Source organism: Thermobia domestica, chromosome 9, assembly GCF_964235325.1.
Source record: "Thermobia domestica chromosome 9, izTheDome1.hap1.1, whole genome shotgun sequence".
NCBI lineage: Eukaryota > Metazoa > Arthropoda > Insecta > Zygentoma > Lepismatidae > Thermobia > Thermobia domestica.
This window is the reverse complement of record NC_137462.1, coordinates 184401520-184425882: the sequence shown is the minus strand read 5'-3', so window position 1 is coordinate 184425882 and position 24363 is coordinate 184401520.

Genomic DNA, 24363 nt, shown 5'->3' with positions numbered 1-24363 from the left:
AGTTAGATTTTAGCGCAAATGAAAGGGTTATACGTATTACTAATATTTTAAAACGAAAGAAAAAAACAGGAAGTTTTTTCATTATGTTATTTACTGTTAAACGCTTTCATATTAGTATAAATTACGAAAGGCATTATTTTGCAAAATATTCCATTAGTGAAAAGAACACAATGCAATATTAACCTCTTGCATTATAATTGAAGTATTAAAAGCCTTTTCAAAAACTGTCATTTATATAGTTATATCAGAGTTGTTCATTTAATTCCCGGACGGATGCTGTAAAAGCATAGGGACGAGAACTTTCCCCTGGGATCAGAGTTATTTGGCCTTTCTAGGTCTCGGGGATCGAGGTGACTTTTATTTGAACGTTAACGGGTTGTATTCGTGAACTCATGATTCATCCCCTGTGATGATATAATATGATGAACCAGGTCAGGTCAGGTCAGGAATGTCGGATGTTAGCATCTGCTTCTTCTAGTTTCTTGACATAATGTCTTTGTGGTCCTATACGAGAATCTTCGGTACGAATTTCGCCGATACACGCCATATCCCTAGGCTAGGTCTTCGTATAAGCGTTGGTAACATGTGGTAAATGAAATATTTAATATTCCTGCAATTTCATGGAGTCAGTTAGTCGATGATCGGAGCAAAAAAGTCAATTAAATTGGGCAATTTTCTCCTCTTTCTGATTCATGAACGGGTGACCAAGGCAGTGTGGCGGGCCGGCGGTATGCGTTTAGTAGTATGTTAAATAAAAGTAAACAATCATGAATATTCATGAGTGTGTACTTTTCTGACATGGTAGCACTTGGTAATGCACGTTTGAAAAAATGGATACACCCTTTTTCCCCGCATACTAATGACACATAATGTATGCAGGTGCGGCCGGAGGTAACATGACACATAATAAATGGTTTCCGGTCAAAAGAAATGTTAATTGGACAAACAGAATACAGAAAAGACCTTTTCGGAAATAAAATATGCAGATCACACACGTAGAACAAGGTAATTCATTAATATGCAGCACAAGTAACGCGACAGCTCCTGCTGGAGAATATTGTAAAAATTTTGATCGTCGGAATGAGTGAAAGAAAGCACTAGAAGCTTCCAGATCTTTTTTCTAACCTTATTATTGTTGCAATAGGGGAAAGAACACACTCGAAACTTCTGGAAAGATTGAAGGGTATAAAAAATACTGATGCATTTGCATGATGTGTACATTTAGAAAGAAGAGGGCACCAAGAACATCAAGTGTTAACTTTGCGAAGAAGATATTTTACTACTAGAAGAGACTGGAAGATTGGTAAGTACTAACGTTGTAGTTTTCTTGTATTATACTTGTTCATTTTTATATGGGAAAGGGACATATTGTAATTGTTTGGAGTATAAGGGGACGGAAGTGTTTGGTTTTATCGGGAATTGATTGCGGATTTTCCGGCATTGAAAATGATATGACTCGGTGTACTTTTATGGAATTATAACTTGACTAAGATATAGTATAATGTAATATGTAGGGTAGAGGGAATCATTATTAATGATTGCACCGGGACACGAATGAGTATTCTCCCACGTGGAGAACCGTACGCTAAATTTTATGCTTGCAGTGCGAACTTGTTACTTATATGTAGCTATGAATTGTGTAAGACATAACAGGTATATATAAATTATATCGTACAGAAAGTTAGCAGAATGCGCCCCCGAGACTCGAATTAGTATTTCCCACGTGGAAAACCGTACGCTAAATATTTTGCTTAGCAGATATTGTTACTTATACATAGCTATGAATTGTGTAAGACGTATAACTGGTATTTAGAAAGTATATGGGAAGTTTTATTGAGCAGGGAGCCATGATACTGCCGGAACTCGAACCAGGGCTATCCCACGTGGAGAACCGTACGCTAATTTTTATGCTTGCAGTGTGAACTTGTTATTTATATATAGCTATGAATTGTGTAAGATATAACAGGTATATATAAATTATATTATACAGAAAGTTAGCAGAATGCGCCCCCGGGAATCGAACCAGAGCTTTTCCACGTGAAAAGCCGTACGACAAACATTTTGCTTAGCAGATGTTGTTACTTATATGTAGCTATGAATTGTGTGAGATAAATAGGTATATATTAATTATATTGTACAGAAAGTTAGCAGAATGCGCCCCCGGGAATCGAACCAGGGCTATTTCACGTGGAGAACCGCACGCTTGCTTGCGCTGTAGACTTTTTTCAGTTATAAATGGTATATTTTACAAACTTATATTGGATAGATAGTTAACAGAATCTGCACCGCGAATCGAACCATGGCTCTCTTACATGCAAAGCCAATATGGTTGAGAAGGTTAATGCTACGTTGAATATCATATTTTTGTAATTTAAAAAGTCGTAATAGGGTAACTAAGTACACTTTTTTTCTTTTCTGTTTTAGGTGCTGAAGCAAATAAGTGATAGGAGCGAGAAAAGCAGAGAGCACGAAAGGCGTGGATTTGAATTGGATTATCACTTAAACAGAGATAAATTAATATTCGGTAAGTATTATTATTATTATTATTATTATTATTATTATTATTATTGTTGTTGTTGTTGTAAACTGTTGTGTTTTGTTTCATAAACGCTAGTGTAACAATGAGGATATATGGCGACAGAACGTTTAACGTTATCGCAGATTGAACTTAAGGTTTTTTCATGTTGAAAGCTAATGCAATAAAAGGAGACCCGAGATTGTTTGAACATATTACCCAGGACGAAATGTAGTAGTGAAGTTGAAAGGGAAACTTTATACATATATTTTGTAATTGGAAGTTGTAATACATCAAATAACTAATTCTTAATTTCTTTTATTGTTTTAGGTGGTGAAGGAAATAAAAAAATCTTAATAGAAACACTGGAGAACAAACCTTATTTTCCTGAATTGTTCGCTGTTGAAATATAGCGGTGTTTTTAGTGAAAAGGAGTTATAGATTGGTTTTAAAACATGGATTCAATGAAACCGTTGGATTTTAGTACAAGAGGTGAAAGTGATCTTGCAGAATCATCATCTTTGCAGGGGACAGAGGTTTTATTCCAACCGGTGGTGATTTTGCACTTTCCACCACTGGAAACAGAAGTTATTCCGGCCAACTTGGATGTATTACCGGGAACAGAATTTTCATCCCAACCGGTGGTGAGCCCGCAATCTCCGCCACTGGAAACAGAAGTTACCCCGGCCAATTTGGATGTATTACCGGGAACAGATTTTTTATCCCAACCGGTGGTGAGCCCACAATCTCCGCCACTGGAAACAGAAGTTTTCCCCTTACTTGATGTTGAAAACGAAATAGAAGAATATCCCCCTACACCTTCACCAACAGTGAGTAATTTCCCGGTGGAGAATTGGGAGTTGGAAGAATTTTTGAAGTTACCATGTGACTGTACTGTGGAACATACATCATTGGATTGTATAAAAGAGTGTATAATATATTGGAAACCAGACGATATTTGTATTTGTATTGCATGCGGTTTTTTGGAAGGTGGACAATTAAAGCATGATTGTTTGATGTTGGATACGGAATGTCTTGAACGGAAAGCTATAGAAACCATAACAAAAGTTGAAGTTCGTAAAGAATTATTATCAATTTACAGAAAAAAGCATGGACATTTGTTTTTGATTACATGGAACTTTATTGAACGTTTCCGAGATCTTGTGTGTGACTTTGAATACAGGCCCACTCTATTAAAGATTTTACTAGAAAAAGATTTTGGGAAATATACTGATATGGTGTAAAAAATGTACAAGAAGAATGTACGAAAGTACGTTAAAAGTAACCTTAGTGTGAGTAAAAGATTTTTATATTGAATTAGAGTGTAGAATATATTACCAATAACAATAAGACAAATATATATTTTTGCATTTATGTATTTTATTATAATAGAACATACATCGTGATGTTATATTAACGAATTGTTTCTTGGAAAAGATTTATTTTGTATTGCCCTGAAACATATTATTAAACAGACAATTCGAATAAATTATTATTGATTGTAATATAAGACGGAGAATGCATAGAACACTTTATTAAATGTAAGGAAAAAAATGTGTTTTACACATGCGCAGAAGCTTTTATTGTAGGTATATAAATAGATGTATCACACTTGAAAAATTATTGTATTTGATTGTTTTGCTGAAGAGCAGAAAAAATGACTACCATGGAGACTGTTTATGTTTCACCTAGAGAAAAAGAAATTCAGCGTGAAAACGAAAAACCTATACTGTTAATTCACCCGTCTGACCCCGATTTGCCAGATGAATTACGTGATAAAGTGAGAATCATATATCCATCACAAGAAATAGAAGAAGTGTATTATTTTAGACGCTATAATAGATATAATGATGAAATACTCCCGGAAAGTGATGATAACAATGTTTCATATATTAACTGTTTTGAAGTGGAAGCTAATGACTGTGAGTGTACTAGTGAAACTATTAGTGATACATGTGTTATACAATTATTTAATGAGTACACACCAAATTCAGCACTATTATGTGAAGCATGTGTTGAACATAATGAAAATGAAAAAGATCACAACTGTTTGCTGCAGTATGATTACGAATTATTACAAAAGGTGTGGACGATCTTAATTAAACGTGAAATGAGAGAGAAAATCTATAAACTTTATTTAAAGAAGCATTTTAAAGGTTGTAACATTAAGAACACTTATACTTTGGAGAAAAAATTTAATTTGGTATATGAATACATTACAGAGTGTGATTGTTATATCAAAGAAATAGTAGAAATATTTTTAGAGAAAGATAAACAATTATTTAATTTGTAAATGAACACTGAGACACTGTAGCATATGCATTTGATTGTGTATGTATAGAAGAACATATTTATCCTCATATATATATTAGGGCTAAATACTTTGATGTAAGTTGAGAAATTACAAAGGGTTACAGAGAATTGAACTGTTAACTATATTATTTTATAAATGGATAAATTTGTAGTATTGTAATATTAAGAATTTAATAGATTACAAACATTGGACTGACACATGTAAATAATAGTTAGAGCTAAAATACTGAATTACTGGCAACTGAATTGTCAGTGAGAGTAATGTATTGTTTTCTTTAAAAGAAATAAATAAACTGATACTAGAAAAAATAATCTTAGTTGTTTTGTATACAATATGAAGAAACTAGTGTTTAAGAAGCAGTGCATTAGAAGAAAAAATAATGGTTTTCGAAGAATATGGTAGGAAACTGAAAGTATTTAATACTTTATTTTAGATTTTTTACAGACATTACCAACGTAAGTGAATGATGACCTGTTGTTCATTGAACAGGAGGCACTGACTTTGATACCTTGTGTTTATGAAGACTTCAAAACCTTTCTTTAAGCATTTACTTTAAATGAAAACAACATATAATTTTGTATACAAAACGGATTAAATTAAGGGTGTACCCACGCGAGGGATTTTTTGGACGCGGACCACATTTTAAAACGCTATATAACCCAACAAACATTTTAATACTTTTTAAGAGAAATATGACTGCAGTCGGAGAGAAATGCGTGATATACTGTAGAAAAGTCGATGTTATAGTACCCATGTACTCTTTATGTCTTATAAAAAAAAAGAAGTTAGCGTACTCTTTTGCTGAGAATATAGATGACAATATTGTAAAAATTACGTGTCGTTTTATTGCAACTAGAATAATGTTACTTCAATAATGCTTAAACGCAGTGACTATTAGTGCAGAATCCACCCTCCAACAAAATTTAGGATGTGCAGACCCTTACTTGGTATATGATTTTAAAAAGAATAAACATTGTACGGTAACCTGTTGAAACTTGTAGACCCACAGTGAAGTATAGTCGGATATGGGGGGAGGGCACGGTGACTCAGTGGTAGAAGAGATTTTGATGTTTGTGATTTAAAACCGACCAAATGAACTTTGTGGCGGACAACATCTTTTTTTACTGATATTTCCATTTCCTATATTTATTTATTGGCTTAATTAGCTTATTCGATCTTTCTCTCTTGCAATAGAATCATTACAAGGCTATGATCATACCTTATAATTATTATTAAATAATCCTTATTGAAGGTTTAATTTACTTCACGATTTCTTTGGAAACAATAAAAAAAAATTACTTGAGATGGATTGTTTCTCAGGGAGGAAATGTCAGAATCATGAGAAAACTTGCTTACATGCTGTGTGCCAAACATAATAAACCTTTGGCGGGCTAAGATCGAGCCATGGACCCATCACGCGCCAGAGGTGAACGATTTGAAGGCGATGAAGAATATTTTATAATACCACAGTAGTATCAATAATTGTTTGAGATTCTTACTATACTATGTGATACAGGTTACACGAATTTTATTGTGTTCTTTTGAACTAATGTTTAAGAGGACCAGAAGGATAGATTTCAAGAACTACCTATGGTTCACGGATTATAGTTTTAATTTTACAGCTTTATACACATGCATTCAAAAATTTAGTGCCATTAGATGGTTGTATAAGACTCTTCTTGGAATAAGGGGGTGCGGTGACTCAGTGGTAGAGCGTTTACCTCTGATGCTTGGGAGTTCCGGGTTCGATCCCAGCTTCCGCCAAGTGAACTTTGTTGGGGACAAACACCGTGCTCGTGGGTTTTTCGGGGTTCTCCCCTTTCCTCACACTTTCTTCATTCCACCATTTCACTAATCTCTCATTATCACCGTCTCCTTTACCCTAACCGGCATAACCGTGGGACGTAAAACTTAAAGTTTTCATTTCATTTCATTTTCTTCTTGGAATAAATGTTTTCGCTGGAACCTTTTTAAAATTTAATGTGAAACTATAAACATAATGAAGAAAATAAGAACATGCTAAGGTGAAATAAACTTGAAAACTCCCACCGTGCAAAAGAATTACGGAAAACAGCTTCTGTTTTCAAGCTGAAACTATCCGTGGTTGAGATTGACCACCAAATATATCGATTATTTTTCTCAGATGATGAGTTTGTATGCTTATGCCAGTAGCTAAAACTGGAAAAGTGAACCAGGTAGTGTTTGTAAAATGGTATTGCATGGTTCAATCTCAGAACATGTGCAATTGTGATGGACAAAAATTCCATGGGTAGTGGTGCTGGTGGACAACAACAACTTCACGAAACATCTGTTGGTATTAAAATTAACGATACATGAACTTTCAAAAGACGAAATGTTTCTTTATCTGGACTCTTAATACGTATTTGAAATTTCATCAGAACATGCATTCAACTTAAACTATAATAAACGAACGAACTATCTAGTTTCATTATAGGAGGACGATACAGGTGTGGATGAAAAGTTTATGTATTGATTTTTGAACACGAGTTGTGTGCGAATAATTCAATTTTATTTAACTTTTAATATTAGAGATTATTTTATACGACCATTTAATATTTTATTATTTCTTATACATATTCGCTTTCATCATTTGTCCATTGTAATATTAGTAGAAAAAATGTTTTATTTAACAACATACGCACGAAAACCTACAAGAAAACTATTAGACAACATTCATAATTATCACTGTACGGAATACTTCTTTGAACGGAAACAGTTTTTTTTTGTCCATTAGTAGAGTGTATCCATTTGGCACGAGGATCCATTAGTTCAATCCCAGACCATGACAATTTGTGATGGACAACACCCTGTGGATTTTCTTGGGGTTCTCCCTTTCCTAACACTTTCTTCATATCCAACATTTTTACAATCATTAACCGTTCAACGTTGCCTACTTGTAAAATGTCTCAAGTAGATGAGTATATAAGACTCATGCCAGAATAAGTGTTTTCTCCTTGCTCTCAAGCCAGAAAAAAGAAACTCGTATTCACGAAACTTGTGAAATTTGGCGAGTAGCAACTCGAGAAATTTCACTTCGTATAGGTTTTTCGTTTTCACGCTGAATTTCTTTTTCTCTAGGTGAAACATAAACAGTCTCCATGGTAGTCATTTTTTCTGCTCTTCAGCAAAACAATCAAATACAATAATTTTTCAAGTGTGATACATCTATTTATATACCTACAATAAAAGCTTCTGCGCATGTGTAAAACACATTTTTTTCCTTACATTTAATAAAGTGTTCTATGCATTCTCCGTCTTATATTACAATCAATAATAATTTATTCGAATTGTCTGTTTAATAATATGTTTCAGGGCAATACAAAATAAATCTTTTCCAAGAAACAATTCGTTAATATAACATCACGATGTATGTTCTATTATAATAAAATACATAAATGCAAAAATATATATTTGTCTTATTGTTATTGGTAATATATTCTACACTCTAATTCAATATAAAAATCTTTTACTCACACTAAGGTTACTTTTAACGTACTTTCGTACATTCTTCTTGTACATTTTTTACACCATATCAGTATATTTCCCAAAATCTTTTTCTAGTAAAATCTTTAATAGAGTGGGCCTGTATTCAAAGTCACACACAAGATCTCGGAAACGTTCAATAAAGTTCCATGTAATCAAAAACAAATGTCCATGCTTTTTTCTGTAAATTGATAATAATTCTTTACGAACTTCAACTTTTGTTATGGTTTCTATAGCTTTCCGTTCAAGACATTCCGTATCCAACATCAAACAATCATGCTTTAATTGTCCACCTTCCAAAAAACCGCATGCAATACAAATACAAATATCGTCTGGTTTCCAATATATTATACACTCTTTTATACAATCCAATGATGTATGTTCCACAGTACAGTCACATGGTAACTTCAAAAATTCTTCCAACTCCCAATTCTCCACCGGGAAATTACTCACTGTTGGTGAAGGTGTAGGGGGATATTCTTCTATTTCGTTTTCAACATCAAGTAAGGGGAAAACTTCTGTTTCCAGTGGCGGAGATTGTGGGCTCACCACCGGTTGGGATAAAAAATCTGTTCCCGGTAATACATCCAAATTGGCCGGGGTAACTTCTGTTTCCAGTGGCGGAGATTGCGGGCTCACCACCGGTTGGGATGAAAATTCTGTTCCCGGTAATACATCCAAGTTGGCCGGAATAACTTCTGTTTCCAGTGGTGGAAAGTGCAAAATCACCACCGGTTGGAATAAAACCTCTGTCCCCTGCAAAGATGATGATTCTGCAAGATCACTTTCACCTCTTGTACTAAAATCCAACGGTTTCATTGAATCCATGTTTTAAAACCAATCTATAACTCCTTTTCACTAAAAACACCGCTATATTTCAACAGCGAACAATTCAGGAAAATAAGGTTTGTTCTCCAGTGTTTCTATTAAGATTTTTTTATTTCCTTCACCACCTAAAACAATAAAAGAAATTAAGAATTAGTTATTTGATGTATTACAACTTCCAATTACAAAATATATGTATAAAGTTTCCCTTTCAACTTCACTACTACATTTCGTCCTGGGTAATATGTTCAAACAATCTCGGGTCTCCTTTTATTGCATTAGCTTTCAACATGAAAAAACCTTAAGTTCAATCTGCGATAACGTTAAACGTTCTGTCGCCATATATCCTCATTGTTACACTAGCGTTTATGAAACAAAACACAACAGTTTACAACAACAACAACAATAATAATAATAATAATAATAATAATAATAATAATAATAATACTTACCGAATATTAATTTATCTCTGTTTAAGTGATAATCCAATTCAAATCCACGCCTTTCGTGCTCTCTGCTTTTCTCGCTCCTATCACTTATTTGCTTCAGCACCTAAAACAGAAAAGAAAAAAAGTGTACTTAGTTACCCTATTACGACTTTTTAAATTACAAAAATATGATATTCAACGTAGCATTAACCTTCTCAACCATATTGGCTTTGCATGTAAGAGAGCCATGGTTCGATTCGCGGTGCAGATTCTGTTAACTATCTATCCAATATAAGTTTGTAAAATATACCATTTATAACTGAAAAAAGTCTACAGCGCAAGCAAGCGTGCGGTTCTCCACGTGAAATAGCCCTGGTTCGATTCCCGGGGGCGCATTCTGCTAACTTTCTGTACAATATAATTAATATATACCTATTTATCTCACACAATTCATAGCTACATATAAGTAACAACATCTGCTAAGCAAAATGTTTGTCGTACGGCTTTTCACGTGGAAAAGCTCTGGTTCGATTCCCGGGGGCGCATTCTGCTAACTTTCTGTATAATATAATTTATATATACCTGTTATATCTTACACAATTCATAGCTATATATAAATAACAAGTTCACACTGCAAGCATAAAAATTAGCGTACGGTTCTCCACGTGGGATAGCCCTGGTTCGAGTTCCGGCAGTATCATGGCTCCCTGCTCAATAAAACTTCCCATATACTTTCTAAATACCAGTTATACGTCTTACACAATTCATAGCTATGTATAAGTAACAATATCTGCTAAGCAAAATATTTAGCGTACGGTTTTCCACGTGGGAAATACTAATTCGAGTCTCGGGGGCGCATTCTGCTAACTTTCTGTACGATATAATTTATATATACCTGTTATGTCTTACACAATTCATAGCTACATATAAGTAACAAGTTCGCACTGCAAGCATAAAATTTAGCGTACGGTTCTCCACGTGGGAGAATACTCATTCGTGTCCCGGTGCAATCATTAATAATGATTCCCTCTACCCTACATATTACATTATACTATATCTTAGTCAAGTTATAATTCCATAAAAGTACACCGAGTCATATCATTTTCAATGCCGGAAAATCCGCAATCAATTCCCGATAAAACCAAACACTTCCGTCCCCTTATACTCCAAACAATTACAATATGTCCCTTTCCCATATAAAAATGAACAAGTATAATACAAGAAAACTACAACGTTAGTACTTACCAATCTTCCAGTCTCTTCTAGTAGTAAAATATCTTCTTCGCAAAGTTAACACTTGATGTTCTTGGTGCCCTCTTCTTTCTAAATGTACACATCATGCAAATGCATCAGTATTTTTTATACCCTTCAATCTTTCCAGAAGTTTCGAGTGTGTTCTTTCCCCTATTGCAACAATAATAAGGTTAGAAAAAAGATCTGGAAGCTTCTAGTGCTTTCTTTCACTCATTCCGACGATCAAAATTTTTCCGGCGGTGTTCCAAAGATAGTTCTCACTCAAAAAATAAACTCACTAAATAACTTCACTGATTAAAAAGAGGTTAACTGTTACACTGTTCACAAATAAAACAAAACTGCACTAGATTGGGAGGGCACAAATCAGTCCTAGTGGGTAGGTAGGTAAGAGGTATACTATTTGATCTACCGGTCTGCAGAACAGACATCAAATAGGGTAGGCTACCAGAGGTTAGGAACAGGTTACCGTTTGATCTACCGGTCTGCGAACAGACATTAAACAGGGTAGGTGTAAAGGTTACCGTTTGATCTACCGGTCTGCTAAGCAGACATCAAACAAAGTTGGTTACCAGAAGGAATTAAGGTTACCGTTTGATCTACCGGTCTGCGAACAGACATCAAACAAGGAAGGTGTAAGGATTTACCGTTTGATCTACCGGTCTGCGAACAGACATCAAACAGGGTGTAACTATTTGATTACCCGTGTGTTTAGCCAGCTAAGCAATAAACTTAGAGTCTGTCAAAACACACATCAAATAGGGGTGCGACAGAACTTTAACCGTCAACTTCCTAAGTTTGCCAGCAGTTTCTGGAGCGAGTCCGGGCTGTAGCGAAACTTGCGGAAGTAGATTGCCAAGTTCGGAAGGAGGTAACTTTAGCCGTCAGTTTCCTAAGCAGACCAGCAATTATGGGAGAACCCTGGCTGAACCGTCTTGCTTTCAGAAACAGATTGCCAAGTTGCCGTGAGGATTAGGTAGGGTAGTACTTTGACCGTTAGTTTCCTAAGCCGACCAGCAAATATGGGAGAACCCTGGCTGAGCCATCGAGCTTTCAGAAACAGATTGCCAAGTACTGGGTAAACCAAGAGAATGAGGTAGGTAACCAAGAGAGTGAGTAGGCAGGCCTCCGTGGAGGCAGAGAGGTTGGAAGGCAGAGGGTTGGACAACTAGAGACTTCTTCGTGATAAGTTCCTGAACTGAGACGTACCTAACGAATTGCGTACTCCTCGTAGGCCGCACGTCTCTGAGGGGTTCAGGAGAGGGACGTTGTCCGATGAGAGAGCCCAAAACACGCGTTTCTAAGGGCCTCGATCGGGGGTGCAACCGGCACCAATTTACGGTCTGTGTGCAAAATAGTAACGTGTGCAAACGTTGCACCAAGACCGTGAGGTCAGAGGTTGAGCATGCGTGGAGATCTAAAAAGTACCTAGGGCGGAGCCCGAGGGGGACCAGTATCCTGAAAAGAAAGATTATTGGCTTTGCACACGGTTTGGGTGCATAGGAGCTCGGAAGAGTTCCACTCTGAGGGGCGGAGACACTAGCTATTGGAACAAGCCATGCCATTAACATCTAGATTGGTTAGAACAAGGTGCCTTGGGCGGAGCCAGGCAAAAGATAAGATTTTGTGTGTGCGCATGCGTGTGCGTGTGATGTGTAGTCCTTGGGTTTAGGTGTGTGAGCCCCTTTCTCTGGAAGAATGATTTTGCATCTCAATTTACAGAGAATTGTACAAACAGTATCATAAACTATAAAACAGATACTAAACATAAAAGATTTCAAGTAATAAACTTGAAAGGTTTTATACATAATGAACTCAAGACCCTTCGACAGTTTATCTACTTGTTTTCTACGAAAGACATACATATATATTTAATGTTTTGAAGAACGAAAAAGAATCTTCGTTTAGAAGCAGAAAATGACATTTAAAAGATACACAAAACTATGTGGGTTTTCTTAACAGTATTCTACCACTAATAATAATAATAATCTAACTTGTTAAAAGACTACATAAATATAGAAAAAAGAACCAGGCTTCTGTATAGAACCAAAAGGGTGTCGTGCTCGACAACGCTTCATATTCTGACATATCTGACTTTTATTTTATATAAATCAAGGAGTTATGTATAGCCCTAAAACTGAGTCGCCACCACGTTTATGCAAAACGTGGAAAATCGTATTTAGATCCAGATTCTTGATTTCGGAAGTAAGTAACATCATGAATACCTTTTGATCACATTGCACGGTGCGATATGAAAGGAAACCGTGACTAACTGATTGAATGTATGAAAAATATTCAAGTAAACTTCGGATTTCAATAATATGATTTAAATAGATAGCAGCTGATTTGAAGACAAACTAATAATACTGGTTTGGTCACTGAAATTAATTAAGAATCTTCGCATAAGCATTATACATTGTCAGAGTTTATCTTCTTATGACACTGAAGTTACTATTTATATAGTCAGCATTACCTAAAGCTCATTGATTCCACAAAGGCAACATATTTTAAGTATAAATACTATCATATATTAAGCACATTATTTAAAACTTCCATAAATACGTTTATCTTTTAATATTCATTTATAATTATATCTTTTATCCCTTTTTATATAGCCTCTGTATATATCGTAATCGTTTTGGCATTGCTGTATATGATATCTAACTTCATGGTTCAATATTCAGACTTCGTTGACTAACTCTGTTTTATACAATGGCATAGATTATGTTTAATGCTACGCTGATTCATATTGCATTCAGTTATACCGTTAAAGATTCAGTAACATAATAGACGTTATGATTATTGTAAATGTATAGAAGATTACTAGAATTTTGATTGTATACTTGCAGATTATATAATAATTTCTATCAAAACATATTTAAGGTGATGTGGCGGTATGGAAGAATAAGGCCTAAGCCCCAGAAGAAAGTATTTAATTCTTCATATTTATTACTTTACTGGCACCGTTAAAATATCCACAACACGTTCAAAACTTGAATAATTACGAATTAAATTATATAACTTTTAGCAGATAAAGATTCAAACACATTAATAACTTCTGAAATTCTTATTTTCATTAAATTTGCAGTTAAGAATTAACGGATTCACAATTACCAATCACAATTTTTAATTCTTTCTTTTGTCATATATCTTCCTTCTTTCTCTGATAATTTTTATAAATTAAATTTGGTTTTCCAAAGATTAATTTCTGATACCGACCAAGAACTAGGTTGACATATAACAAATAAAATCTACATAATGGACAAACACGAATATAAACAAGGAAAGCAAAAGATACAAATAAACAAACAACATGAAAAGCAAAAGGTATAAACAAGAATAATTGTGGGGCATAACAAGGGGAGAATGTTTATCTTAACTGCTCTTGACCTACAGGTCAGAAAGTGGGAACTCGAGTGCGAGACTTGAAGGCAGACAGGATGTCTGGCTTCCAGCTAGCGAAAGTTCCCAACAGAATTCGGAGTTTAAAAGAAGTGAATGAGACGCGAATTCTGTTGCAATAAAATGCAAAGAAAAGAAAAAAAGAAAAAATGGGGGGGGGGCAGATATTGAATGATATTTACGGACGCTACAGCAGGAATTGTCTTCCACAGACATTCTTCTAGTTCGGAAAAGTGCAAAACACTGAAAGATAGTTGCACGGCTAAGTAATGTACCGCTGCTTGCAACATTTCACCCGTCTCTAAAGCCGTTTCTCCAAGTTTAAAACAAAATTTACATAGATTCAGTGTTCCCTTTAATCACCCATTTTACAATCCCCCACGGATAACGTCTCACCAATGCCTGAGCTCTGACGCTGTGACGTTATCATGATATCTGGAGAAGAAAAATCTTCTACGAGCACGGTATGGGTACGATTTAATTCGTATGGCTAAGTATGCAGAATGTTTCTAAACTACAATGGTACAAAATACTGGCAATACTATTAATACCAAATATTAAAAGTGCCTGTTCGTAATACCGGTGTGGTGTTGCGGAGTGCCTAAGGTGATAGGCTGATAATCTAGCTATCTATTACCAAAACAGATTTTTAAAAAATATATGTCATTCAAAAGTTATCATATGGAGAAATTGACATACTACCAAACAATCTTATAAGTTCCATTAATGTGATCATAATAGGAAAAGGAAATCTTTCAGTTTTACGTCCCACAATTGTGTCTGTAGGTTAAGTGAACGATTGCGGTAATAGTTAATGGAAGTGAGCGATTATGAAAGGATTTGAGAAATAATAATGTGGGAGAAAACGTAAAACCTCAAGGAAATGATGTGCACCACAATTCGACATTGTCTGGGATCGAATCAGGAACACCTCGCACCAGAGAAGAACGCTGTACCACTGAGTTTTCGTGTGTGCTTATCGAGTCTGGTAAGAATTCATAGTGCAAGAAAGAAATTTAAATAATAAATAAATTATGCTTGATAGTTTAATTAAAAAAAAAACTTACAATAGTGGCTAACGCAATGCTTTTTGTACGTATGTTCCCAAATTGGTCCCGTGTGTTTTCTTTCGGGATACAAGGGGAATTTACCCACAACTACATTATTTTGTTTAGTTGGAATTTATCTCAATATTTAGCCCAATAGTTCCTAAACTGGCAAGGCGTGAAGAGTGATCAACGGAGGCAGGAGCTACTGACAGAAATAAATCGTAAAATTATGAATGAAACACCCACTTGTAATAACCATTTACAATACACCCCACATGTGCCACTGTTGGCATTTCTGGTAATGAGGAGACGGATCCTGTGGCAAAAGATCCAACTCTTCATGGTGTTGCACCAGTGACGCCCCTCCCTTGTACTCGTCTTTACCCGGTGTTCATATCTCGTCTTTTACACCAATGGTAGTCGGAATGGGATCACGCACATGTCAACTAATTGCATGCCGTTAAACCACACTTAGGCGTCTGGAGCTCAAGTTCCGACAGTCTCGTCGCGAAGAAATAGTTTTAACTCGACTGCGTATTGGACAATCATTTGACACATGTCTATCTATTACGTGGAGATGCAGTTCCAGAATGTATTATTATTATTATTTTGTGGGGATGTTTTATCAATTCATCTTCTTGTCGATTACCCCGCACTGGCTCGACATCGACAACGTTACAAGCTTGCAGTAGACCTACACTTGCTCCTGAATGACGACACACAGTTCCTCCACGGACTGCTGCTATTTTTGCAAGAGCTCTAAATTTTGCATGCCATTTAATTTTAACTCGTGTATGGATGTTTTTGTTGTATTTTAATTAACTTATTACAGATTTTATTATTGTTTATTTTGTGTTTGGATATGTTTTATGATTAAGTCATATGTATCTTTGGATGGGTGCAAAAGGACCGCGTCGTTGACGCACCCATTTTACTCTTTAAAAACTAAATACTGCTTGCTCTTCTTTCTACATTACCCATAGCTCTTCGCTCCTAAGCTTTTGGTTAACAATAGGATTCACTATTTTCCTACTATCGGAAGGGTTGTCAGTGTTGTTGGAATATTTAAAATATATAAAATATATAAAAACGACATTTAATTAATTTATAACTAATTTACAAGAAGCCAAAATATATACTTAATTACACTGCTTCTTATGGTTATTTAACAAATACCATATTAGAAATGTAACAGAGATGATAAATCACTGAATACCGTACAAACCAGAGATGGTGTGGGTCAGTGGGTCAAGTTTTCTGAGTGGGTCAGTGGATCGTGGGTCAACAGCATGTGACCCACTGTGACCCACCACCCACCATGACCCACTGCGACCCACCACCCACCGTGACCCACTGCGACCCACCATCCACCATGACCCACTGCGACCCACCGACTCAGTATGATCTACTGACCCCCTCTGCTCACTGCATTGTAGACAGTATCTTCTGAAGACTGGTAAATTTGTCTTCGTTTTACTTTCAAGGCCTTCATTTCCCTTCCTTTTCCACTTGTTTCTGTCTACTTACCTGAGGTGAGTATATCTAACCAAGTGAAAAAAGAACTTCAGAACTTTTGGATATTGATATTTTTAATTGTAATAATAGCAATAGGACTTCTACTACTACTTGGCTTTCGAGATCTGTGAATTTTTAGAGGAGCTAACTACTGGAAAAAATACATTTTTGAATCACTGTAATATATAAATTATTATATAAAAATTGAATGTAACTATGTGTGTCTGATCATCACGGTCAAATTGCAAAGTCAAATGAAATTACTTTTGGTATATAGTTAGAACTTAATCCAAATTGGGATGTTATATTGCTTTCATTATAATGCATAATATCCTAAGGAGATAGAGAGGATGAGAAATTTTGAAAAAAAAATGTATCTCGCAAACCGTTAAACTTACGGAGCTGAAATTCAGTGTATTAACTCTTTATTGAAAATAAACAGAATGTTGTAAAAGGGAAAGTCGTCGTTGCCATAGAAACTACCGTTTCCATAACAACGAATCCTGTCACTGCTTGTCAGTCTAAAACTGTTTGAAGAAAAAAATAAGTCGTAAGTGGGAACCCTTCACCCCTGGTGGGGATGTTCATGAATCTATCAGCTTATGTCTAATTACGTTGGAATATATTAGCCGTTTCTTAATTTTGAACATACTAGATTCGATCGAAACGAGAAAACTTTTTATCGGACTTCTAAAGAGAATGAAATAAAATAACTAAATACATGACCGTGTTTATTACATCTAGGATTCCCAGTCACGACCCCCTTTTTCAGTTTTATTAAAAAATAGAAGAAAAAGATGAAGAAAGGAAAAGGAAAGAGGTAAAGTAGGAAGGTGATAAAGAGGAAGCTGTTACTGAATATTTTGAAAAATATGGTAAAGAAAAGTGAATAATTATCGAATTCCAATAGCTATTGGGTTAATATTTGGTATTCATGTGATTAAGGGTAGACGCATGTTAACCCATACATCCCCGATCTAGATCCATTTAACCCTAACTACCAAATTATCCCGATCTAGATCTGAGATAGATGAGAAAGTTTAATTCTACAGTTTATTCAATATTTCCACTAATATCCAATATTTGAAAAATAAACGACGAAGTTGATGGCATGTTAGAATCGACCACAAAGAAAAAAAAAATCAGAGTATTACATATTCGTAGAAGATTTTGACTCTCACAGTTCTCCCATGCTGATCATTCGTTCAGGCTACTTCAGTCCTTTTTACTTCCTTCATAGAGCCAACTTAAGTTAGTATTAACATTCAATGAGTTTAATTGATAACTACCATTAATTATAATAAGTCACACATATATGTCAAAATAATGGATGCACTTAATAATGAACCTACATTTCACTCACACACACATTCATACAGGACAATGTATACTTCGGGTTGTATTTAGTTAAATTAAACTAACCTAACTACATTACTATATACATTTATTACATTTCAATAAAAGAAAAATTAGTTGGACATAACAGGGAAAAAATTTAATACATGGAAAGAATGTTTCATTAACATGCATAGAAATTCGCTAATTTTATCAAGACCAAATAACACATTTCTCTTCCTATATATATATTAAAGGTTGAATTACATAAAAGAGAATTTGACAAAAAAAAAATGAAAGACAAAAAAAAAATTCAAAGATCAATACATTTAGGATTCAATGTCATGAATATATATATATATCGTTGCGGAAAAAGAAAGAAAAAATAAATAAAAAATATATATATATATATATATATATATATATATATATATATATATATATATATATAATTGGTTAATCATTCTAAAAAAAAAACACTTTAGTAACATTTTATTAGGTCTCTGTCCCAAGAGGAGACATTTCGACGATTTTATGAGTCTTTGTTCTCACATCGATAATAGCTCCTTTTTCCAACTCTCTTTTCGCACTGTGGTTTGTGTCCATGAGAGTGTTTAATTGTTTTTGTTTTAGCTATAGACAAATAGTCGCTTCATATCACATATATATTTATATTTCTCATTTCGTCACTCGACGCACTCAATATAAAATTTCAAAGTTTATCAAGGTTAAAAAAAATTTTGAATCCAGTCACAGATATTGAGAACATATTTCCATATTCCGGTATTCACATTAAGTTATCAACTAAATTTCTCTTCATTAAATTTAAGACCAGTAATTTTCTTTATAGTATAGATCTTGTAGTCAAAAGATTCTAGTCACTGAATAGTTAAATTTCTGATCGTAGGGGAAGGATTTGTTTCAGAGTCTACTGATAGAAGATTCGTTGGTGGGGCACACTGTTTCGTAGGTTATTAATTTCACTTTGATCTTGCGAATAAATTTGGATGAGGATTAGGGTTATTTTACTTATCTTACGACCTGCTACTCGTTTTACTTACATGCGGTATTTAACATTATATTCAACTTTAATAGTTACAGACATCAGTAACCACTCAACAAAATGTAATTTATTACAATATACGCGGTAACACTATATGTCACAAATAGTTGGTAACGGTCGGGTGTCAAAAACCTATGGCAACCTAAACAAAACCAGGGTAAATACCGAGCCCATTACATACATACTCGTATATATATATATTCATATTATTCAATACAATAAATTTCACTTTAATATCCATCGTAGTATTTTGTCGACGTTTAAATTCTACATAACCGTTCATATTCGACAAGTATTCATATTTTATAAATGTTTATATTTTATTGGCTCAAAGACAAAACAAAAACCCTGACTATCAAAATTCACTTTTTTCTCTCATAAGGTTGCAACATTGTACTTTCTATGTATAAACCCGATAATCAATAATCATTTTCAATTTACTAAAGATCCGCATATATATATAAAAAAAATAGTTGGTGTTATTTAGTGACATAAGAGGTGGAAATGTAACAAATTGAGCAGGCACGTAACTTTTAAAACTATGTAAGCACATATATAGATGTATATATAAAAAAAAAAATCAATGTTATTGGAAACTAGTGGGCCCAGACTACTAATACATACACACTATATGACCAATCAATAGAAATAAAAACCAGAAATCAGTTGTCAATGGATATAATTTGTATGATCCATGAATAACGAATGTTTCTAGGAATCCGAAAGCATAGTGTACCTTCCCATCAATTTCTCCAGTGGTGGATTGAATATCGCGAAAATGGTCCCGAGATGTGCTGCAATACCTCCACGAATTGCATCCCTCGATGTCTCAGTTAGTACATACGATCGAAATAAGTGATATGAATATTGTACATTTTCATGAGTTTTAGAAACCGGGGGGGGGGCAAGGTTGAAAAATTAAAAAAAAAATCTCGAAGTAATGAAGACAGAGAGAGATAGAGAAGAAGGAAGACGAAGAATAGTGGCGCCAAAGACTTAAGTGAGAAGTAACTAACGCTACAAAGACGAAAGTCGAATTTCTATCTCAACAAATCCATAGCCAAAATATTCTTAACATGCCAAAAGGGTGGTCTACTCAAATACGTAGACTCAAGGAACGCCCTGCTGCCAAGGATGCAAGTTCTGTGTCCATCAGATCCCAATCCCACAAGAGTTTGGTTGTAAGATTGAAATCCGATCCCCGTATCCGGCCCAAACCAGCAGGTTCCCGGAAATCGTCCGGAAGGTTAGAGAAGGCGCTAATTTAGAATTTCGAGAAAAAAAAATCATCCGACCTCTTGGAAACTAGAAGATTCCAGAATAGGGATGAAATTAGAGTAATAGCTAAGGTATCCCTAATTAGTAATTCGCCAAAATTAAAAAAAAAATTAAATAGATAAACTGAATTTTGGATCGGTGATTTCAATTACCGAAACATCACCGATGGCTACCCAGCGCAGACATGCCACCGTCTGGGACGTCGTTAATTTCCCTCATCTAATTAAACTAAGAAAAGACATGAAAAATACTCAAGGGGACTAGGGGTCGACGTCCGGGTACGCTACATTTAGTAGCAGTTAATTTAATCGGATAGTCCGAACTGAGTTATATGAACACTGCACAATAAATAAATAAGGTAAGCAACAAAAACAAAAAAAAAATCTCGGAGAGGCTATGAATGCTAAAGATACAAATGACCGAAACCTGTACTTTTCGATGATCACAGGATATAGCAGTTGGTTTTCTTAATTATCATTTCTGTCATCCTTTAGAAGTAATTCCCACATGATACTACTCTATCTATTGAAAGGCTTAAGATCTGGGGCTGTTATTATGAGGTACATAAATGCAAAGTAACACACAATTCCCAACTATAATTTACATTCAAGTAGCAAACTCGGTTGGATGAATGCACTGGTGTGGAAGTCAAAACGCGAGAGATTTTTTTTTTTTTTTCGTAAACATATTCATATTTTCACTATATAAAATTCACTAGGCCTATCCATTTAAATATAGGGGTCGTCATCTCGTTCATATTATATATCATATTATTAACATATCATTACGTTCATTCATTATCTACTAATTTTCGCACGAAGTAATATTTTATAAACACCCTATTTCGTACATTTTACACGCAAGCCATACACATATCTACATTACGCAGTAATAAATATATATATAACTATCACAATCTATCACGCTCAAACCACCACACGATCACATTCATCGAACCACGTACTCTTTATTTCGAAGCACCCAAATTGTATTTACCTTGCAGGTTTAAAAAAAATCATACATGTATTTACGGAAAGTTAAATTGTCAATGATTAATCTATTTCTGATTTGTTGATAAAACTGAAGCAACAATGGAATTTTCGACAGCCACGGGAAAAAAGAATTTAATACTACATTTTGAACCAAACAGTAACAGCATATGGGCTTTACTTCTATTAAGAAAATAGGTATTCTTTATTTCGGCGGATATTTCAATTTCTACTAACCCTAGCAAGCTGAAATTTTCAGTACAGTAAGATCTCATGCTATTTTATACGAAGGTATACTCATCTGACCCGAAATCCATGTCCAATGAAAGTAATTTTTGAATAAATGACTAAAATCCAACAACCTAGATCACTAAGTTATGCGATGTCGTATTGTCAACAAACAATTGAGTACCGAAACCGGACGCTGTGGCGCTGTAGTGGAGGCATAATTTACCGTGTACTGAAATGTATACTTGTACTCATTAATCAGAAATTTAATATTTACTCTGGTTTATTTCTGTTAGGAAAATGGTACTAAATTAACACATATTTATACACTGTCCTAACCAAAAATTCACACACTCACACAAGACTACTAACTACATACACCACTGCTAATACTATACATAAAAACAACTAACTAAACCAAACATGCACCATTTAGTTACATGCATGTTGACAAAATAAATACTCCCTTCTGATATATACCGTCGGCTCTATTAAATTTAGAGGGGGCAAAATGAGAAAGATAACCACTAGGTCCAATTGACCTGACCAATTGTTTACATAATGACTACCAAAAGTTGATGCCCGGGGGGCACCTTAAGGAGGTTTATGTAGGGACCCTTCCCCTGAAAGGGGAAAGGCCCTAAAACGAACAATAACTAACCCATTCCCCCGCTAGAACCGGTTCAATTCAGAAAAGGGGATAGGAGCCCTTTTAAGCTAACTTAAGCTGCCATTATGATTATTTACAATACTATCAAACCTACTACATACATGCAATTACGAAATAAATAATAATAAATCACATTTACTTAATACACGACCAACATGCACTAATCAGGTCGTAATTTCCCTAATCCCTAATTGAATTTGGAATAACAAGAAAAAAAAGTAAAGTCACTCTTTCACTTTTGCTGTTATAGCTGGGCAGCAAACATGGCTTCCTGCAAACCGAAATCCTGAATCAAATATTTTCCCCTGGTTTTGCAGTTCTTTCAACAAAAATATGGGTTTCCTGGCTCCCGATTAATCACATGACGTTTACGATGACATTTAGTCTAAATTTTACCTGTTTTACACTCGAAATCCACGTCTTTACCAGCCAGTATAGCGTAGTTGATTTCCACGGCTGTGCTCGTAGAGTCGTTCTTGATTATTCTGATAACATTGCGCCGAAAAAGCCAGAGGTAGGAGAATTCCTCCAATCAGAAAGAAAACTTTAGCCGCGGAAATTACAAAGCGAATGGAAATTTGGTAAATCCAGATATAACCGGATCTGAAAGTGACTAAGGACTACTGAGAGGGGGTGAGGGAAAAGGTTAGGTACCTGACTAAATTCTACATTGGTCTGAAATTAAGAAAATTTATATCCAATGACAGAACTATGTTTCGGTATGACGTCAGAATGGTAAACCTGGAAACTTTTCAACTTATATATCAGAAAATGGGATTTACACTTAATCAAAATATAAATAAATATATTATACAGTGGGAAATATGGTTATTAATGAAACCTTTCGATTCATTATATTTAATTCGAAGTAAAGGGAGTAAATAAATTGTGTAGCTAAACCGAAATTGAATAAAAAAAAAATTACTAGGTACAGGGTGCGTAAAAAAAAAATTGCCATTACTTTCAACTGTAATGGTACATTACAATGTGTCCTAGCATTTTTTATAATTCTCCTTTATGTGTGTAAAGGAAGGGGGCACTTTCTATATATGGAAAATTGGTAGTGAGTTGGTTTGTAAAAATGATCGAAAACGATCGATGTTATTTAAGAAAAAAAAATCAGAAACAAAAAATACAGTGCTTGGCTTCATATATCCATTGCTTTCTACTATAATAATTGCTGAAGCTTATGTTTATTATATGGAGCGCTTTCAGCACAGGGCAATCAACCCAAAAACTTATGACTAAAATAGGCATAAAATTTGTACTGTAAGCTTAATTATACGGCGGAAATTTTAAGTTTGGAATGTACGCATAATTATATGGAAAATTTTACACTTTTTTCCCTTTACGTTGGTCTACTTACCTTGATTTGGAACTTCCAAATTTCATCCTTTTTTCCACTGAAAAGTATTGATAATTCAACAAGGAAATAATTATACTATGATAATTTAATTGAAATTCATCGTAATTTGGCACATGGCAAGCAGCAGTGTGGTAGTTGAAGAGGAAGAAGGAGGGAAATTCCCATTCACTTCTGAACATTCCAGGAACCTCGTTCCCTTTCGCTTTCTAGACGGGGGAGGGAACTTGGTAATGGCATCAAACCTTCATGTGTAATTGCAAAAATTAAATTTATAAACAAATAAGAAATCATCAGTTTATCAGGCTTTAATTGATAATTTATTCACAAGATTCCCTATCGAAAGCGTGGTAGATAAAGTTTCTGTTCTCCATGAGTCGACATTTGCCAACTGACATGGTCGATATGGAAAAGATTTTGTATGGTGATAGAGAGATTATACTTTTTGCTGAGTATTTCAAAACTGACTAAGAAAAATCGTTATCAGACTTAAAACTAACAAGCAGACTGTCGATGAGGAGTTGCAGAAATCGGGTAGAAATATTATCAATTTCCACGACAGGGTGCGAACGGGGATTTCCCCTTATGAATTTACAGATGACTGATATTAGAAGTAGACTAAGTGCTCAAACAT